This window comes from Phacochoerus africanus, chromosome 2, assembly GCF_016906955.1.
Source record: "Phacochoerus africanus isolate WHEZ1 chromosome 2, ROS_Pafr_v1, whole genome shotgun sequence".
Taxonomy (NCBI): domain Eukaryota; kingdom Metazoa; phylum Chordata; class Mammalia; order Artiodactyla; family Suidae; genus Phacochoerus; species Phacochoerus africanus.
This window is the reverse complement of record NC_062545.1, coordinates 244,446,867-244,465,570: the sequence shown is the minus strand read 5'-3', so window position 1 is coordinate 244,465,570 and position 18,704 is coordinate 244,446,867.

The following is an 18,704-nucleotide window of genomic DNA, read 5'->3' as shown; positions in this document are numbered from 1 at the left end:
CCCATCCCCCCAAAAAACATGGCATATAAATGAATTTCTACCACCTAATATCTCAAAAAGTCTAGTGGTGAGTCAGCCTTTAGTTTTCCCTCATCTTTAATCCTTTTTTAACTTCCCAATGCTGGAAAAATTTATTTGCTCTAAATGTATTCAGTCCTTTAAATTGTACTGATGGCTAATTATCCTACCCCACCAACCAATCATAGACTTTCAGGAGCCCTTTCATTTGATGCAGTCAACACCGACACACATACAGCACATGCACACACACGCACACACACACACACACACACACACGCTCATTACATACACATCACTGCACACAACTTCATTGAAGTCAAGAACATGATAAGCTACTGTGATCACAATTATCACTGTTCTGGAAATTCAATGAAATTAGGCAGGAAAACAAATCAGCAGGTATGAACACTTGCAAAAATAAGGTCAAAATATTACCTGTATGTGATAGGTCTACCTGACAAAGCAAGAAAATCGACGGTAAAACTACAGGCACTGATAAGACTTCACTGAGGGAGATCACAATTTACTGTTTCCTGGAAAACATTATAACACTGGATGAATATTCTGACTTTTCTTTTGATCATTTGAAACAGGGTCCATGCATGTCTGCAGCCTGCATGGATGACACTTATCAAAATGTCAACAGTGATAAGTTCTCTCTTTGTGTGATAAGATTTCAAATTTTTTTTCCTTATCTATATCTTCTAAATTTTCTATAGTGAATATGAGTTGTTTTTATAAGAAAAGGATAAATTTTTAAGTTATACAATAATATAATGAATGCTAAAGTGCCCAGCCATCTTAGTCATTCCTTTCCTATGAATCTCCTTAGTGAATACTCAGGAATAGGTTAAGAAATCCATTTGTGAAATTATAATTCATGTAAAAATGATTATGTTTTATGATAGGGCCTTTAACAAAGTATATCTGAAGAATAAGTCTAGCCAAGCAGAAATACAATCTGAAAAATGAAAACAAGAGCAAAGAACTAAAATCCTTCACAAAGACCTTGTAGACTGGTATATAATGAGATTCAGGTTTCAATAACAGAAAACAATGCAAAATGTGTATATTTATGTCAGGTTGGGATGAAGTGCAAGTAAAACCAGCAGCTCTGGAGAGTATCTCTTCTCTCCGTCTTTCAGATTTCTTTCTTCACTTGTCCCTGAAGAGCCTGAGAAAACACCCCACATCCTAAGTGTTCAAAAGATATTTATTAAGATAAGGGCGAAAATCACTTTCCAAGGATCATTCAGCTATTTCCCAGTACAGAAGTTACTACCTGGACAGAAAGCAGATGGACAAGTTCTCCAAATAAATACTTCAATTTTAAGTTAGCAATCATTCATCAGACTATACTGAGTGCCCTAAACATTTATACACACTTTAGCTAATTTAATTTTATAGCATCCTAGGAGGTAAATATCTTCTTCCTGGGTTAGATATGAGGACACTTACACTCTTCAAAGTGAAGGGTTTTACTCAAGGTGAAGAGCAGGTTGGGTAATAATGTCCAATCTAACAAATGAACAAAGAGAGGCAAGTGGGGAACAGCTGCTATCACCAAATGAGAGTGATGTTAGAAGGGAAGCAGCAGGTGTCTTTGATGAACAAGACCCAAGAGCTGTGCTAGATGCCAGGGAAACAGAGCTTTTTACAAAGTATAAACTCTGCTTTCATCTTTGTGGTGCTTACAGACTTGGAAAAATAAGCCTTAGGTCAACAATCTAATTAGAACTTAGTTTAAGTAGTGGAAAGGACTATAACAGAGAAGCACAGATGAAATGTTTTCTGGGTGAAGAGTGTAGCTAGGATCATCCAGGTAGATGGCACAGCAGATTTGAAGGCAGTGAGATAGGAAAAACCCATGATAAGCCAACAGAATGAACAAAAGCCAGAGGTGTGAGTGGATGGTGACCAAGAGCAGAGAGTGGTAACAGATGAGGCTGGATGGGTAGGCAAGGCCAGATGGAACTTGTAAGGCATGTCAAGGATTTTTTTTCTAAAGGGCCACAGGTGTTGCATATGGAATTTCCCAGGCTAAGGGTCAAAGGGGAGCTACAGCCTACATCACTGCTATAGCAACGCCAGATCTGAGCCATGTATATAACCCACTCCACAGCTCCAGGCAAGCCTGGATCCTTGACACAGTGAGCAAGGCCAGGGATCGAACCTGCATCCTCATGGATACTAGACAGGTTTGTTTCCACTGATCCACAACAGGAACTCCAACGATTATTTTTATCTTTATCCGAGGAGCAAAGTGGGGTTAAATAAAGGAATGGCACAATGCAATTTCTTTTTTTAAAAGACTGCACTGTCTCCACCAACATGAAAAGATTAGAGGGAAACAAAAGTGGTGGTGTCATGGATGACTCAAATATGGTTCACTTTCTTTTCCTTCTGAGTTACAAATCCCCAAAATTCCTTGCAGTTATTTCCTATGTGACATTTTTCACCTTGGGGTTTAAACAGGATTTATCTCCTTTTAGGTCACAGAGTAACCCTCCAATTGGCAAAATCCATCCCTTTGACCATAGTGATTGATTCAGGGAAAGACTTGCAACACAAACTGAGTAAATGGATTTGGGGGGGGCTGTTTAATGATTTCTGGGAAAGACGTTTTTTCACTTTTCTATGAGAGCTACTGGGAGAAATGTTTTCTCATCCCAAAGATCATGAACAAAGAAGTATGAGGACCTCAGACCTCCTGGCAGCCTCTTATTTGACAAGGTAACCAGTTTGAGCAGGGAGATAACAAAGTAGAAGGAAGAAAGGAGAAACTGAAAGAAACCAGGATTTGGGTGACCTGGTTGACATTGCCAATCAAATCTTATCTGAAGCTAAACCTGACTCTGGCCTTTTCAATTATATAAGTCCTTTATTGTTTAAGCTGTCTTCTATTATGTGCCACCAAAAGATTCCTTATAATCACTTAGGTGGTTTCATTCCAGGGTATAGAGTTACCATTAACTTAGGCAAGAGTTGTAGAAATTATCATGGGTAAATGTTACAAATAATTTAAGACTTATTCAAGAGATATACTCAATAGAATTCAGTAATGATAAGGTTGAGGAGAGAAAGAAGTGTCAAAGATGATTGCTAGGCATGTGGGTGGTATTTCCTGAATTCAGGACAACTGAAGTGGGAGCAAGCTTTAGGTTGGGTTCAGAGTTGAGGGAGATGAATAGGGTTTTACACACATTGAGTGTGAGGATCCTATAAGCTATCCAAGTAGAAATGGCATAGGCAGTTGGACATACCTATGCCTTGTATGTCCAACTGCCTATGGAAAGGGAGTAACAAAAGACAAAGGGAGTAACAAAAGACAAAGGGAGTAACAAAATACTATGACACAGCAAGCTTCCTCTACCTCCATTTCTCACTCTGCTTCAAACAGATGCAGAAGAGCAAGTCATATAATCTCCTACAGTCAGCCTATTCTCAGCCTCTGAAGTAATAGTCAGAAGAGTGACAAGAAAAAATAAAGCAAGATATTCTTTAACAAAAGAGGCGAAGGAGAGTCTTTCCCATTTTGTTGAAAATGATAAGAAATGCTAAGGAAAATGGGAATTGGTTGCGAGCCATAACACATATTCAGGGGATGGAATAGGATCTGGAAGGCAAAAACCCAAAAACATTAGTAAACTGATGATTCAGGAGAGAAGAATTTCATCTCGTAACAAGTGAAGAGGCCTTTCTAGTCCATTAAAATTTTATGATGTATGTGAGGCCTGAATGTGGCCAGGCAGGGAGGAAAACAAGCAATGATGAGTCCTGCTTATTGAAGAAATGGCCTTTGTGAATCCTAGGGAGGTAGACTTCATAGAAATGGGAGTGGGGGGAGATTTAACAGCAGAAACTGACAGCCATAAATCCATTGGTGTCTATGGTTTGTTTTGTTTTGCTTTGTTTTTCTTTTTTTATCTGAATCCAAGATATTTTGATGTTGGAAACAGAAAGGAATGTATTTGAGTTTCTTTGTGATACAATCTTCAAAACAGTATTTCTGGACACTGGGCTTTCTCCCTAAAATGCAGTTGATTTAAGGGATTAAATAATATTCATTATTCTTTCTTTGGTGAGAAAATATTTGATGGGAGTAAAACGCTTTGGCAATCTTCACTGTGTGAAGGCAGGCAAATTCCCTGTGAAAGAGGAAAAGATATCCATATGCAGAGAACAATTTGAAACTAAAAACAATAGAAATGGGAGTTCCCATCATGGCTTAGCAGTAACAAACCCAACTAGCATCCATGAGGATACAGGTTTGATCTGTGGCCTCACTCAGTGGGTTAAAGATCCGGTGTTGCCATGTAGATGTGGTATAGGTCACAGACGTGGCTGAGATACTGTGTTGCTGTAGCTGTGGCAGCTACAGCTCCAATTTGACCCCTAGCCCAAGAACTTCCATATGCCGTGGATGTGGCTCTAAAAAGACAAAAAAAAATAAAATAAAAAGAAACAATAGAGATGAGACTGCAATAGAAAAGGATCTGAAAGGACCAAAGTGCAACAGAAGAATTAAAACTGGCTTTGGAGGCAGTTAAGAGCAGAATCAAAACTTCAGAAAACAGAATAGATGAAGCAGAAGACAAGCTTGAAATTTTTCAACAAATGTAGAGAGAAAAAAGCAAAGATAAGAAAATCGAATACATCAAGAAAATCGAATATATCAGCACACAAGGAAGGTAAGCCAAAGAAACCAACTCTGACTAGTACAAGGAAAATTCAACAGATTTCTAGGGATTTACAGAATCAGGAAAAGCCTGGAAATTCAGGTTTAGAAACAGATGGGACTAAGGGAACTTCAGAGGGTAAAGATGCAAAGAACTCTGGTCCACCTGTAGATAGGAAAGGCTCTAGGACACAGCCTACAAGAGACCACCACCCACTGGTTCTGTGCCACTTGCTCAAGAAGCAAAGTCCCAGGAGAAAGCATCTATTGCTCAAGCCTAGAAACCTGATTTAAGAATAAAAACAGTATTTCCAGGGTCCTTAAATAAGTTTCACTACACAATAAGTTCCTTAAGGGTCAAGACCAAATATCATATGAAATACATAATAAGCACAGTCCCACCATGCTTAAAACATTGGGATTTGCTTTTAAGGGAGCTACTTGATAAATGATTGTTGAATGAATGACTAAAAGAAAATCTAACTCGTGTGGATACTAAATACACTAACTTATATAAAGCATCTTTTCAGAAAAATTAATGTCACAACACTAAAATAATTTCTTCAACATTGTCTCCATTCAATTATTCACAAATGCCCACTGCTTTCATTTCTAAGAGATCAGTTTTACCCCTTTTTCTCCATTCTCGATTCCATGATCTTAGTTCAGGCTCTTAGCCTCACTCAACTACAGCAATTAATCTAATAACTGATCATCAGCTAGGCCTCCACACAGCAAAGTAATGCATTTAAATTACCACCTCACACCAATCAGAATGGCCACCATTAATAAATCCACAAATAACAAATACTAGAGAGGATTTGGAGAAAAAGGAACCCTCCTGCACTGTTGGTGGGAATGTAAATTGGTACAACTACTGTGGAAAACAGTATAGAGATACCTTAGAAAACTACCATATGACCTAGCATTCCCATTCTTTGGCATATATCTGCACAAAACTTTCTTTGAAAAAGACATGTGCACCCATTTGTTCATTGCAGCACTATTCACAATAGCAAAGACATAGAAACAACCTAAATGTCCATCAACAGATGAATGGGTTAAAAAGATGTGGCATATACATACTATGTAATATCACTCAGCCATTAAAAAGACCAAAATAATGCCATTTGCAGCAACATGGATGGAACTAAAGACTCTCATACTGCGTGAAGTCAGTCAGAAAGAGAAAGACAAATACCGTATGATATCACTTATATCTGGAATCTAATATATGGCACAAATGATCCTTCCCACAGCAAAGAAAATCATGGACTTGGAGAACAGACTTGTGGTTGCCAAGGGGGAGCAGGAGGGAGTAGGATGGACTGGGAAGTTGGAGTTAATAGATGTAAACTATCACCTTTGAAATGGATAAGCAATGAGATCCTGCTGTATAGCACTGGGAACTATATCTAGTCACTTATGATGGAGCATGATGGAGGATAATGTGAGAAAAAGAATGTATATATGTATGTGTGACTGGGTCACCTTGCTGTACAGTAGAAAATTGACAGAACACTGTAAACCAACTATGATGGGAAAAAAATCATTTTTAAAATTTTTTGTAAAAATGATTTTATCTGTTTCTGCTTAAACCATTTCAATGACTCACATTACCTATTCGAACATGCCCACACTTCGTGGTATGGCCACACATCACACACACACACACACACACACACACACACACACACACACACACACACCTTTTTAGCCTCCATATGCAATTCCTGAAACTTCTCTGCCTTCTCACGCTCTGATACCTTTGCTTGAACTGTACCTCCATATTCTTGGCCTACTTTCTACCTACAAAATACTTCTGTATCCTTTCTGATCCAACTGCTTTGAGGTTTATGTCTTATGGGTCTATACTCCAATGGAATTCTGTGAACTTTGTGAGAATGGGAACTGTGTCTAATCCACTTTTGGATTCTCTTTCCTATCTACCATAATTCACAGCACATAGCAAACCCTATGTAGAATATTTTTAATATATTAATTAATTAGCTAATGTAACCACAGAGTTATTTTACAGTGTTTCTATAACTTCGCTGAGAGAGTGAAGAAGCTATGACACTACTAAAATCTCTCTATCCTATGGATGTCCAAATGTTGAGGTTTCAACATCCATAGGATAAATACTCAAATAGAAAAAATTACATCTGACACAGAATATTCTTTTCTCAATACTCTGGATTTACTGATCATACATACACAAAACTGATTTGCACCCTGTTTAAGTGTTATTCTAAATACTGTGACATTATGTAACAATTATAAACTAATGATTAGAGATAATGAGTAACTCACTGGCAAATGACAAATAAAGCCAAAGAGAAATTAGATTTTTCTTGTCTCTTATGTTGAGATTCATTTCATAAGGTCTGTAACTGGAAGTGATAGATATGCCCTTAAAATCACTCATGCATCCTTATCAGACTCTGAGTAACAATTTTCTGAAAGGAGGAGGTGATGCTTGGTCTCAATATAAATGAAAATACAACAATAGATTTATGGCTTTGTACAAAATCACACAAAAATAAGATGTACTGTACATAGCACTATATTTGGAATGGAACTCCAGAATTCCTGCTTTTACCCTTATTGGTTGTTTTGCCTTGGCTGCAAAATAAATTTTCTGAGCTTCAGATCCATCTACTTTATCCACCACATAGGATTATTATGAGAATTAAATAAGCAACAAATACTAATGTGTTTTGTAAACCAAAAAAGGATTATAAAACTTAAAGAAATTACCAAAAAAATGCCCACTAACAAAGTAAGCAAATAAGAATTTAAGTTCAAAAGTGTCAGGACGATCAACTTTTATCATAAGCACAAAGTTCTCAGGAGAGTAGAAGAGTTCAAATGTTGGTATGACAAAAAGATTTTAGGAGGTGATGTGAGTGTTTATTTTCCTTTTGAGCCAGTGTTTAGCAGTCACTCACCAAGTTCCATTTTTGTCACATCAGCCTAGGTGGTAGGGACAGTCACCGCCAGGCATCCTTTTCCCATAGGCAGTACCGTGCAGTGATGAGAAACGGGCGCTAGAATCAGATGACCACAGCGGGGCTCCCAGCTGCTGCTGTGCAAACCTCGGCAAACTTCTTCCCCTCGCCAAGTCTTAGTCTCCTCAACTACAAAAGAGCAAATATTAGTGTACTATTGCTGCTGCAATAAATTACCACAACTTTAATGGCTTAAAACAACACAAGTTTATTATACTACAACTCTGGAAATCAGAAGCCTGAAGGTCTCACTGAGCTAATCAAGAGGTAAGCAAGGGTTAGATCCTCTGTCGATCTAGAGATGATCTAGGGAAGAATCAATTTCCTTGCCTTTTCCAGCTTTTAGAAGCTCCTTACATTCCTCTAGCTTGTGGCTCCCCTCCCTTCATCTTCAAAGACAGTAGCATCATCGCTCTCTGACCCTGTTTCTATCTTTACGTATCTTCCTCTGACAACAGCAGGGGATGTTTTTATATTTTTTAAGGACCTCTGTTGTTATGCTGGGCCTGGCCAGAGCATCCAGGATGATCTCCTCACCTCAACGTCCTGCATCTAATCACTTCTGCAAAGTCCCTTTTCCCATGTAAGGTGGCTGACACACAGGCTCCTGGGATTAGGACATGGACATCTTTGTGGACCATTGTTCAGTCTACCACAGTCATCCTCAAAGGGTTATAGTAGTGATGAGATGGGTTAGCATATGTAAGGTATTTAGAACAGTGTCTGGTGTATAGAAAACATTATATTATATAAGTGCTAGCTATTAGCTATTATTGTTGTGACTATTACTATAATTATCATGATTATCACAATGTTTAGTTCCTCCAAGGCAGTTAGCTAATAGAGCTGTAGTGGTGGGAAAGCAGGAGATAAATGTAGCTCCAAAAGAACTGCTACGATACTGCTGAATCTTCTCTTAGAAATAAGCAGGCAAGGCCCATTGCTAGGCTCCTCCAACACATGAAGCTAGTAATTTTCCAAGCAAACAGAAGAAAGGATGTTGATTCATCATCAGCCAGACACATAAAAGTTGATGTTGCATGATACCAACTTTTAAGAACCTAACTTGTGCCCAATGGATCACTTCCTCATGTTTAATTTATACTGTTATGCTTAATTTGATCACTGATGCTCTTCCTCAGGATAAAGTGGAAAGGAAAAAACACTCTCATCAAGCACCCACTATATATCGGTACCATGCCAGATATTTTACAAACAGTATTTCAGAAAGTCTTCACAACACCCCTGGGAAGTTGCTGTTGCCGTTCCCAGCTTATAGATGAGAAAACCAACATTAGGAGAAGGTAAATAATTTACCCACAGCCTCACAGATCAGTAAATGGCCAGTCTGGGTCCCCAGTACAGGTCTGCCTGGTCTCTCTTATCTGATGCCAATGCCCATGCTCTTTCCATTGCCAGCATCTCTTCACAGACCCAGAATGTGTGGGTGGAGATGCAGCCTCCCAAGCTCTGCCAGAAAGAAAGAGCAGTAAGTTTGGTGAAGTCAGAGCAGCTGGGAGTCAGGTTAGTGCCTCCAGAACAGGAAGTGGGACCAGATGACTTCTGACAACCTGCAGGGCAGGGTTTCTTTATACTATTGACATCTGGGACCAGATAAGTCTTTGTTGTGAAGGGCCATCCTGTGAACCACAGGACGCTCATCAGTACCCTTGAACTCCCAGAATCCTTGAACCACCCTGTAGATGCCAGTAGCAGCACCCCAACCTAGGTGCCACACTAAAAATGTCTCCAGACACTGCCAAATGTTTGCTAAGGAACAAAATTACCCCCAGCTGAGAAAAACTGCTCTAGTGCCAATATTATGCAATTCTGAGGCCTGCAACACAAGAAAGGAATATAATTGCTAAATATAAATAGCCTAGGTCAATATTAGTCTGATACCAATTAAGAACTGAACCTAGAGTGAAAATAAGGAGCTTTGTTTTTACTTTCCTGGCCTCTCTGTGGGACAGTAAACTGATTGGCCCAAAGCTAAGCACTGAATACCAAATGGTGATTATTTCACACAGAAAAACTGTTTTATTTTTCTAGCCAAATTCATGTTGGTTGAGTAAACAAATTAACTAGAGAGCTCTATTTATAGTGCAGGATTCTTTTTTATAATGTTATTTTACAAGTATTATTACTTTCTTTATAAATGCTCAAAATAAAAATATCACCTATAATCTTAGCATCCATATGTAGTGTATCTATGTATGCAACTTTCAGAGGGGGTCTTTTTATTTTTTTATTTATATTTTTTTAGGGCCACTCCTGTGGCATATGGAAGTTCCCAGGCTAAGGGTCGAACAGCTGCCAGTCTATGCCACAGCCACACCAGATCCGAGGCTCATCTGCAACCTACACCACAGCTTGAGGTAACACTGAATCCTTAACCCACCAAACAGGGCCTGGGATCAAACCCGCATCTTCATGAATACTAGTCAGGCTCATTTTTGCTAAGCCACAACCAGAACTCCAGAGATGGTCTTTTTAATCTATCAAAAGGAGTTAGTTGTGGTTAACAGCTCAGACTTTGGAGTTAAATTTTCCCCACATGAATCCCTATTCTGCCTAGTAAACTTAAGCAAGTTGTCTAAGCTTTTTCCATGCCAAGTAAAATGGGAACAATAACAGTACTTCACAGAGTTTTCTTAAGGACTAAATAAGTTAATACATGCAAAGAAATTTGGACAATGCCTGACATACAGTATGCACTCAGCATATGTTAACCATTATCAGTATATCTGTGTCAAACACACTCTTTAAAAATACATATATATATATATATTTTTTTTTTTTTTTTTGGAGTTCCCGTCATGAGGTTGCAGGTTCGATCCCTGGCCTCACTCAATGGGTTAAGGATCTGGCATTGCCAAGAGCTGTGATGTAGGTCGCAGATGAGGCTCAGATCCCTCATTGCTGTGGCTCTGGTGTAGGCAGGCAGCTACAGCTCTGATTGGACCCCTAGCCTGGGAACCTCCATATGCCCTGGGTGCAGCCCTAAAAAGACAAAAGACAAAAAAAATACATATATATATTTTTAACAAAAAAAGTAGATTGGTTCTTTTACTGAGTAATGTATCATAAACATCTCCATCTCTCTAAATCTTTTCGTACAACACAATTCCTAATATAATGGATGTACCTCACTTAACATAAATAGTCTCCTAATTGAGGACCTTTAGGAGAGTTCCATATTTTGGATACTATAGAGTGCTGCAATCACACATGCTCAAAATTTCTTTCATTATTTCCTTCTGAAGAAGTAAAGTTGTTAAGATAAAAGGTATATTAACTTTTAAGTCCTCTGGTATATTTTAGGTCCCAGGATTTATATTACTAAGAGGTCTTTGCAATATTTTATATTTGGCTTATTATGAAAGTGGCATAGGAGATTAGTTCTGAGCAAAGTGGATTAATTACCATACATTGGGGTAACATGTTCCTCAGCAATCTTAACAGCTACATGATATTGAAATGAAAGGTGTCGGCTGTCACGGCTGTGGCATGGGTTCAATCCCTGGCCTGGGAACTTCCCCACATGCCATAGGTATGACCAAAAAATAAAATAAACCAAAAAAAATTAATAAAAGGAGTTCCCACTGTGGCTCAGCTGGTTAAGAACTTGACTAGTATCCATGAGGAAGCAGGTTCGATCCTGGCCTTGCTCAGTAGGGTAAGATCTGGCATTGCTACAAGCTATGGTGTAGGTCACAGACGTGGCTCAGATCCATCTTTGCTGTGGCTATGGTGTAGAGGCAGCTGCAGCTCCAACTCTACCCCTAGCTCAGGAATTTTCACATGCCACAGATGCACCCATAAAAAAGGAAAGGAAAAAAAAAGTCTCCATGAAAGGTGTCAGTGATTTGAGTATCCAATGAAAGTGATTTGCAGGTGGATAAGGACTGGTGACCATACTAGCATCTCAAAGCCCAGGCTATCTATGGTATCAACACCTTTCTGATATAACTAATTCCGGGTACGAAAAGCATCATCTGGCCCTGAGTGTCAGGAATCCTCTGCCTCAAGCTGTGTTGAATTTGAAGAAGTCTGAGCAGCTGCACTGACACACATTTCACAGGCTTTCTCTCTTAATTTATTCCATTCATGGAGAATTCCTCTTGGCAAGGTGTTATGGCCTTTGTGTCAGCAAAACCTTGTATAATTTAGAAGTGTGTTCCTAAAATAGTGAAAGGGCTGAAATGTCTCAGAGGCAGAAAAATTACCTAAAAAGATTTCACTGGGAGGAAGCTTGCCAGAGGGAGCTAATCACATTGAATCACAGGTGAGGAAGCAACATGACATGGGTGACTGACCCATTAGCCCAACACTTTATGCTTGCTGTTATTAAAGGAAGAGGCATTAAAATGGAGCATCAATAAATAAGGTTTTTTGTTTGTTTGTGGGGGGGTTTTTTTGTTTGTTTTTTGTTTTTTGTTTTGGTTTTAGGGCCACACATGCAGCATATGGAAGTTCCCAGGCTAGGGGCAGCCTACACCACAGCCAACACCACAGCCATAGCAATGCCAGATCCAAGCCTCATCTGTGACCTACACCACAGCCAACACCACAGCCGCAGCAACGCCAGATCCAAACCACATCTGTGACCTACACCACAGCTCGTGGCAATGCCAGATCCTTAACACAGTGAGAGGGGCCAGGGATCAAACCTGGGTTCTCATGAATACTAGGTAGGTTTGTTTCTGCTGAGCCACACCAAGAACTTCCTCTGATAAGTTTTAATATTTAGAGAAAGCTGAAAATTGTAGATTCACGGAATCCCAAGTTAACAGAGATCTTCAAGGTCAACTACTCTAGCCCAATGGTCAGCTATTGCTTGAACTTCATTTACAATTGTCCTAAGGAGTGATCATCAGCCTCTGCTTGGACATCTCCAGGAGCACTTCCTGCAAGCGGCTCTCTCCTTAGGACGCCTGTTATAACTACAAAGTTCATCCTTATCAAGATCATGAAATCTCAGCCTAAATAAGCAAACAAAACATGTTTTTCAAACAAATAAACAGATTTTTTTTCAAGCACTGGTGAGTGATACAGTGTTGAAAATGTTATTATATCAGGAGTTCCTGTAGTGGCTCAGTGGTTAACAAATCCCACTAGGAACCATGAGGTTATGGGTTTGATCCCTGCCTTGCTCAAGGGTTAAGGATTCAGCGTTGCCATGAGCTGTGGTGTAGGTTGCAGACACAGCTCAGATCCCTCGTTGCTGTGGTTCTGGTGTAGGCCAGTGACTACAGCTCCAATGAGACCTCTAGCCTGGGAATCCCCATATGCCGCGAGGGAGCTGCCTTAGAAAAGGGAAAAAAGACCAAAAAAAAAGAAAAAAAGAAAATGTTATCATTACATCAAAAAGATAAACAACCTGATTTTAAAATGGGCAGAAGACCTGAATAGCCATTTTCAAAGATAAACAGATGGCCAACAAGTAAAGGCAATCCAGTACATTGTTGGTGGGAATGTAAATTTGTGTAGCCATTAGGGAAAACAGTATGGAGAATCTTCAAAGAACTAAAAACAGAACTAACTACCATATGATCCAACAATTTCACTGCTGAGTATATAGCTGAAGAATACAAAAACACTAATTCAAAAACATACATGCACCTCCATGTTCACACCAGCAGTAATCACAATAGCCAAGATATGGAATCAACCTAAGGATTCATCAACAGACGAATGGACAAAGATGATATATATAGGTACAACAGATAATACTCAGCCAAAAATAAGAAGGAAATTCTACCATTTGCAACAAAATGTATTACGCTTAGTGAAATAAGTGAGACAGAGAAAGACAAATACTATACATTATCACATATACAGGGAATCCAAAAATTAAAACAAAAGAATGAATATAACAAAATGGAAACAGACTCATAGAGAACAAACTAGTGGTTATCAGAGAGAGAGGTAAGTGAGGAGGAACAAAATAGGGGTAGGGCATTAAGAAGTACAAACTGCTATGTATAAAATCAATAAGCTGCAAGAACATATTGTACAGAGCCTGGAGTCGGTGCCCTTGGGACCATCGCTTGTCGCCCCTTGACTCCCACTGACCATGCGAGCCGGTTTGTGCTCAGCGTCTTGTGCACATCCTTGCAAGCGAGGGCGCCATGAGTACGACTTCCAGCGTACGAGTTGAGTGGATCGCAGCAAAAGATTTTATGTTAAAGATCATCGCAACAAATCTATGGTAAACCCTCACATCCAGAAAGGCAACCCCAAGATAGTACATGCTTTTGACATGGAGGATTTGGGAGATAAAGCTGTGTACTGCCGCTGTTGGAGGTCCAAAAAGTTCCCACTCTGTGATGGATCGAACATAAAACACAATGAACAAACTGGCGACAAGTGGGACCTCTCATCATTAAGAAAAAAGACGCTTAAATGGACACTTTGGATGCTGCAAACCAACTTGTCCTGATGTTTCCTGATTGTTTAATTAGAATGATTCCCTTCCCCTGGGTTCTAGATGTGGTACATTGCAAACTACAGCTTTCATATTCAAGGCATTTGCCTTACTTATTGAACCATTGTGGTGCACATTTTGTTTAAACAAAAAAAAAGGAGAAAGGAAAAACCAACCTCATGGCCTTTGGGTTATTTTGGCCTTATAAGGATCCATTTCTTTACATTTAAAAATAATAACATTAGAATATAGTTGTATGGTGCAGTTAACATATTAAATTTTTCTCAAAATCAAATAAAAAAGAATATATTGTACAGTACAGGGAACACAGCCAATATTTTATAATAACTTTAAATGGAGAATAATCTGGAGTTCCCGTCATGGCGCAGCTGAAACAAATCCAGCTAGGAACCATGAGGGTGCAGATTCAATCCCTGGCCTCACTCAGTGGGTTAAGTATCTGGCATTGCCATGAGCTATGGTGTAGGTCGCAGACGCAACTTGGATCTGGCGTTGCTGTGGCTCTGGCTCCGGCCGGCAGCTGTGGTGTAGCTCCGATTGGACCCCTAGGCTCAGAACCTCCAAATGCCCCAGGTGTGGCTCTAAAAAGACAAAACACACACAAAAAAATGGAGAATAATTTATAAAAATAATGAATCACTATGTTATACACCTGGAAATAATACATAATAAATCAACTATATTCATTTTTTTTAATTATCTTTACAGCTAGCTCCAGAGCCTTTTGTAGGGAGGGAACTTTGTTTAGAAAAATATTTTAATAAGCCATCTGGGGGAACAAAGACGAAGTCCTGAAGGAAAAAATGAAGTCCTGAGGGCTTATAATGTAAGGAGAAAGCAAAACCAAACTGTTATGCCTTGGAAAAGAATGGGTGAGGTGGGCCGAGCAGTGAAAGGTTGGAAATGGGAGTAGAGAAGGGAAAGAGGGAGGAGAACAACACAGCGAGATGCTGGGTCCTGTGGGAAAGGCAACCAGTTAGAAATTCCCTGCTGTTCCTGGAATTCTTTTTTTTTTTTTTTTTTTTTTTTTGGCTGCATCTGCAGCATGACATACAGAAATTCCCCAGGGCCAGCCATACCACAGCAATGACAACCACAAGCACCACTGGAAGTCTTTTAAGAATAATATTCCATCCTAAGTTGATTTCATTTCGACAATACAAAAGATAGATTGGTATAACACTTTTAGAAAGCAATGTGGCAAACACATATCCAATTTGCTTTAGCCTGATAATCCCATTCTTGATATTGACTCTGAAAAATTAGATCAAATGTGGACATGCCAGAAATTGGAAACAACCTAGATCCTAAAACAGAGATTAAATAAATTATGGTACAGCCCTTTCATGGAGTACTTTGCAACTATTGACTATGATGTTTAAGGTAATATAACATAAGAAAATGTATGACAAAATGTTTTTTGAAAAAAAAAGACAAGTTATAATTCAGTATTAACCTATTCAGTAAACAAAGATATTCCATGCATAAAAAATATTTTTGAAGGAAATACACCAAAAATCTTAACAATAGTCAGTCATCCTTAAAGATAACTTTCTCCCATCTATTTTCCCAAGTTTTTTTTATTATTAAAGTATAGTTGATTTACATTGTTGTGCCAATTTCTGCTGTACGGCATAGTGACATATATATATATACACACACACATTCTTTTTCTCATATTATCTTCTATCACGAGAGATTGGATATAGTTTCTGCTGTACAGTAGGACCTCATTGTTTATCCATTCTAAATGTAATAGTTTTCATCTACTAATTCCAAACTCCTCATCTATCCTTTTGAAATTTTGCACAGCAGGAGTTCCTGTCGTGGCGCAGTGGTTAACGAATCCGACTAGGAACCAAGAGGTTGCGGGTTCATTCCCTGGCCTTGCTCAGTGGGTTAAGGATCTGGTGTTGCTATAAGCTGTGGTGTGAGTTGCAGATGTGGCTCGGATCCTGCGTTGCTGTGGCTGTGGCGTAGGCCAGTGGCTACAGCTCCAATTAGACCCCTAGCCTGGGAACTTCCATATGCCGCGGGAGCGGCTCAAGAAAAGGCAAAAAGACAAAAAAAAAAAAAGAAATTTTGCACAGCAAACATGTTTAACACTTAGATTCGGAAAACCTTTAAATAATCTCTATTTCTAATCAATTTTAAACCTCATTTAAAGTGTCTTTATTGCTGTGGTTCTTCAGCAACTAGGTGGGGAAAACAGCCTCGTGGTTATAGAAAAGCAGTCAGCTGTCCTTTCTTTTAGAGTCACCTCTTACCTTGGTCAGTTCAGGTCACATTTCTGAGTGCCATCTGTGGAACAAGAATAATGACATTTCCCTGACTCTTTCACAGAATTATTGGGGGATACAATGCATTGGAAAATATGAAAGCCCTCTGAATTTTACATCCATATAAAAATCATAAAGAACTATGACTGTTAGATTAGAATCTACGAGTAGCAATTCATTATTCCACCTTCCCATCCACTCTTCTTTTGCAAATGGCCACTTAATACAATCCAGGAAAATACACACTGTATATAGGTCACATTTCTATGTAGCACATATTGGGATGAAATCCAGTATATTACTTTGGAAACAAAATACCTAAAAGATCCTGAAACCAGTGGTACTATAATTCTCTTTAACAGGGGCATTCATGAAGGGTATGTGTGTGTGTATCTCAGTGTGAATGTGTGTATATGTACAATAAGTGTGGTGTGAGTTGTGTGTGGTTTGAGTGTATGTGTCCATATGTAAGTGTGTGAGCTGTGGGTAAGTATGTGTTTGGTTGAGTATGAGCACATTCAGGAGACCTTGGGAGCTAGAGATGAATTTAGAATTGCTATTGCCTTATAAAGAGTTTTTTCTCTTATTTTGTTTTACCTGACTATCCGTGATGAGTCTGGATATTAAATAAACTTTTGGGACCAAAAATTAAAGATTTTTCTGAGGATATGAGCCTAACACATACTGAAGGGGACCATTCAGCTGTCTGAATGCACCTGATTGCAATACCTTAATCCCTGAGCAGAATTCAAAATAAGCCTATCTTGGGTTCCTTCCAAAAGTCAGGGGATGAATCACACTTGAAGACCCACATATAAAGCAAATTCCTCTCCTCCTTCCCACCAAAACCACTATGTATAGTGGAAAGAACACATGACTTTAGTCAGAAGCTCAAAGTTATATTCTCATTTTCACTAACTAATCAGCTCAGCATTGTGTCACTGCACCCCACTCCACCCTGTTACTTCCCCAAATTCCTAGGTCTACCTGGATATCCTCTCCTGCTGCCAGTCCCTCCCAATTCATCACCAATTCTTATGGCTGGATCCCCCTGCCTCTCAATTCATACATCTGTATCCTTTACCACCCTGGCATTTACCATTCAAATAAGTAAAGTTCCTAGCCTGACCCATCTCCCTGTGATTATCCAGGACAGGTCAGAGGCCAGACACCAGAGAACCAAGAGAACATTTCCAAGTTACACAACCTCTCGTGACCCAAGTTCCAAGGCTAGTGAACTAAACAATGTCTAGAGCCCATTTTTTATTCTGTCACATGATTACAGCAACAGCAAATATAATAATAATCATATCTGGAATTTGTAGAGTGGGCCAGTTCTCAAGGCATCTTTACTCACATTATCTCCTTGATCCATACAACATGTAGATAAACTAAATATTATCATCTCCATCCTGTAAAACCATTTTAGAGATTATGTGATTTGTTTTTCCAGGATATTCAGGACTCAGACCCACATCTTATAGCTTTGACTTCTAAGTTCTTTCACCTACAGAATGATAAGGCATAGCAAAATTTATGTGCAATTATGGTCATTCCAAAATTCATATATAAGTAATGAGACTTTTTGAGACTAGATTCAAATCTGTTTGGGTATAAGCATTTGCACAGCAAAGGAAACCAAAAAAAAAACAAAAAGACAACTTACAGAATGGGAGAAAATAGTTTCAAATGATGCAACTGAGAAGGGCTTAATCTCTAAAACATACAAGCAACTTATAAAACTCAACAGCAAAAAAGCCAACAACCCAACAGAAAAATTGGCAAAAGACCTGAATAGATAATTCTCCAAGGAAAATATACAAATGGCCAACAAACACATGAAAAATGCTCAATATCCCTGATTATTACAGAAATGCAAATCAAAACTACCACAAGATACCACCTCACAACAGTCAGAATGGCCATCATTATTAAGTCCACAAATAACAGGTGCTGGTGGGGTGTAGAGAAAAGGGAACCCTCCTGTTCGTGGGAATGTAAGCTGAAGAATAGTATGAAGGTACCTTAGAAAACTACACATAGAACTACTATGACCCAGCAATCCCACTCTTGGGCATATATCTGGACAAAATTTTCCTTTAAAAAGACACATGCATCTGCATGTTCATTGCAGCACTATTCACAATAGCCAAGACCTGGAAACAACCCAATTGTCCATTGACAGATGATTGGATTAGAATGATGTGGTATATATACACAATGGAATACTACTCAGCCATAAAAAAGAATGACATAATGCCATT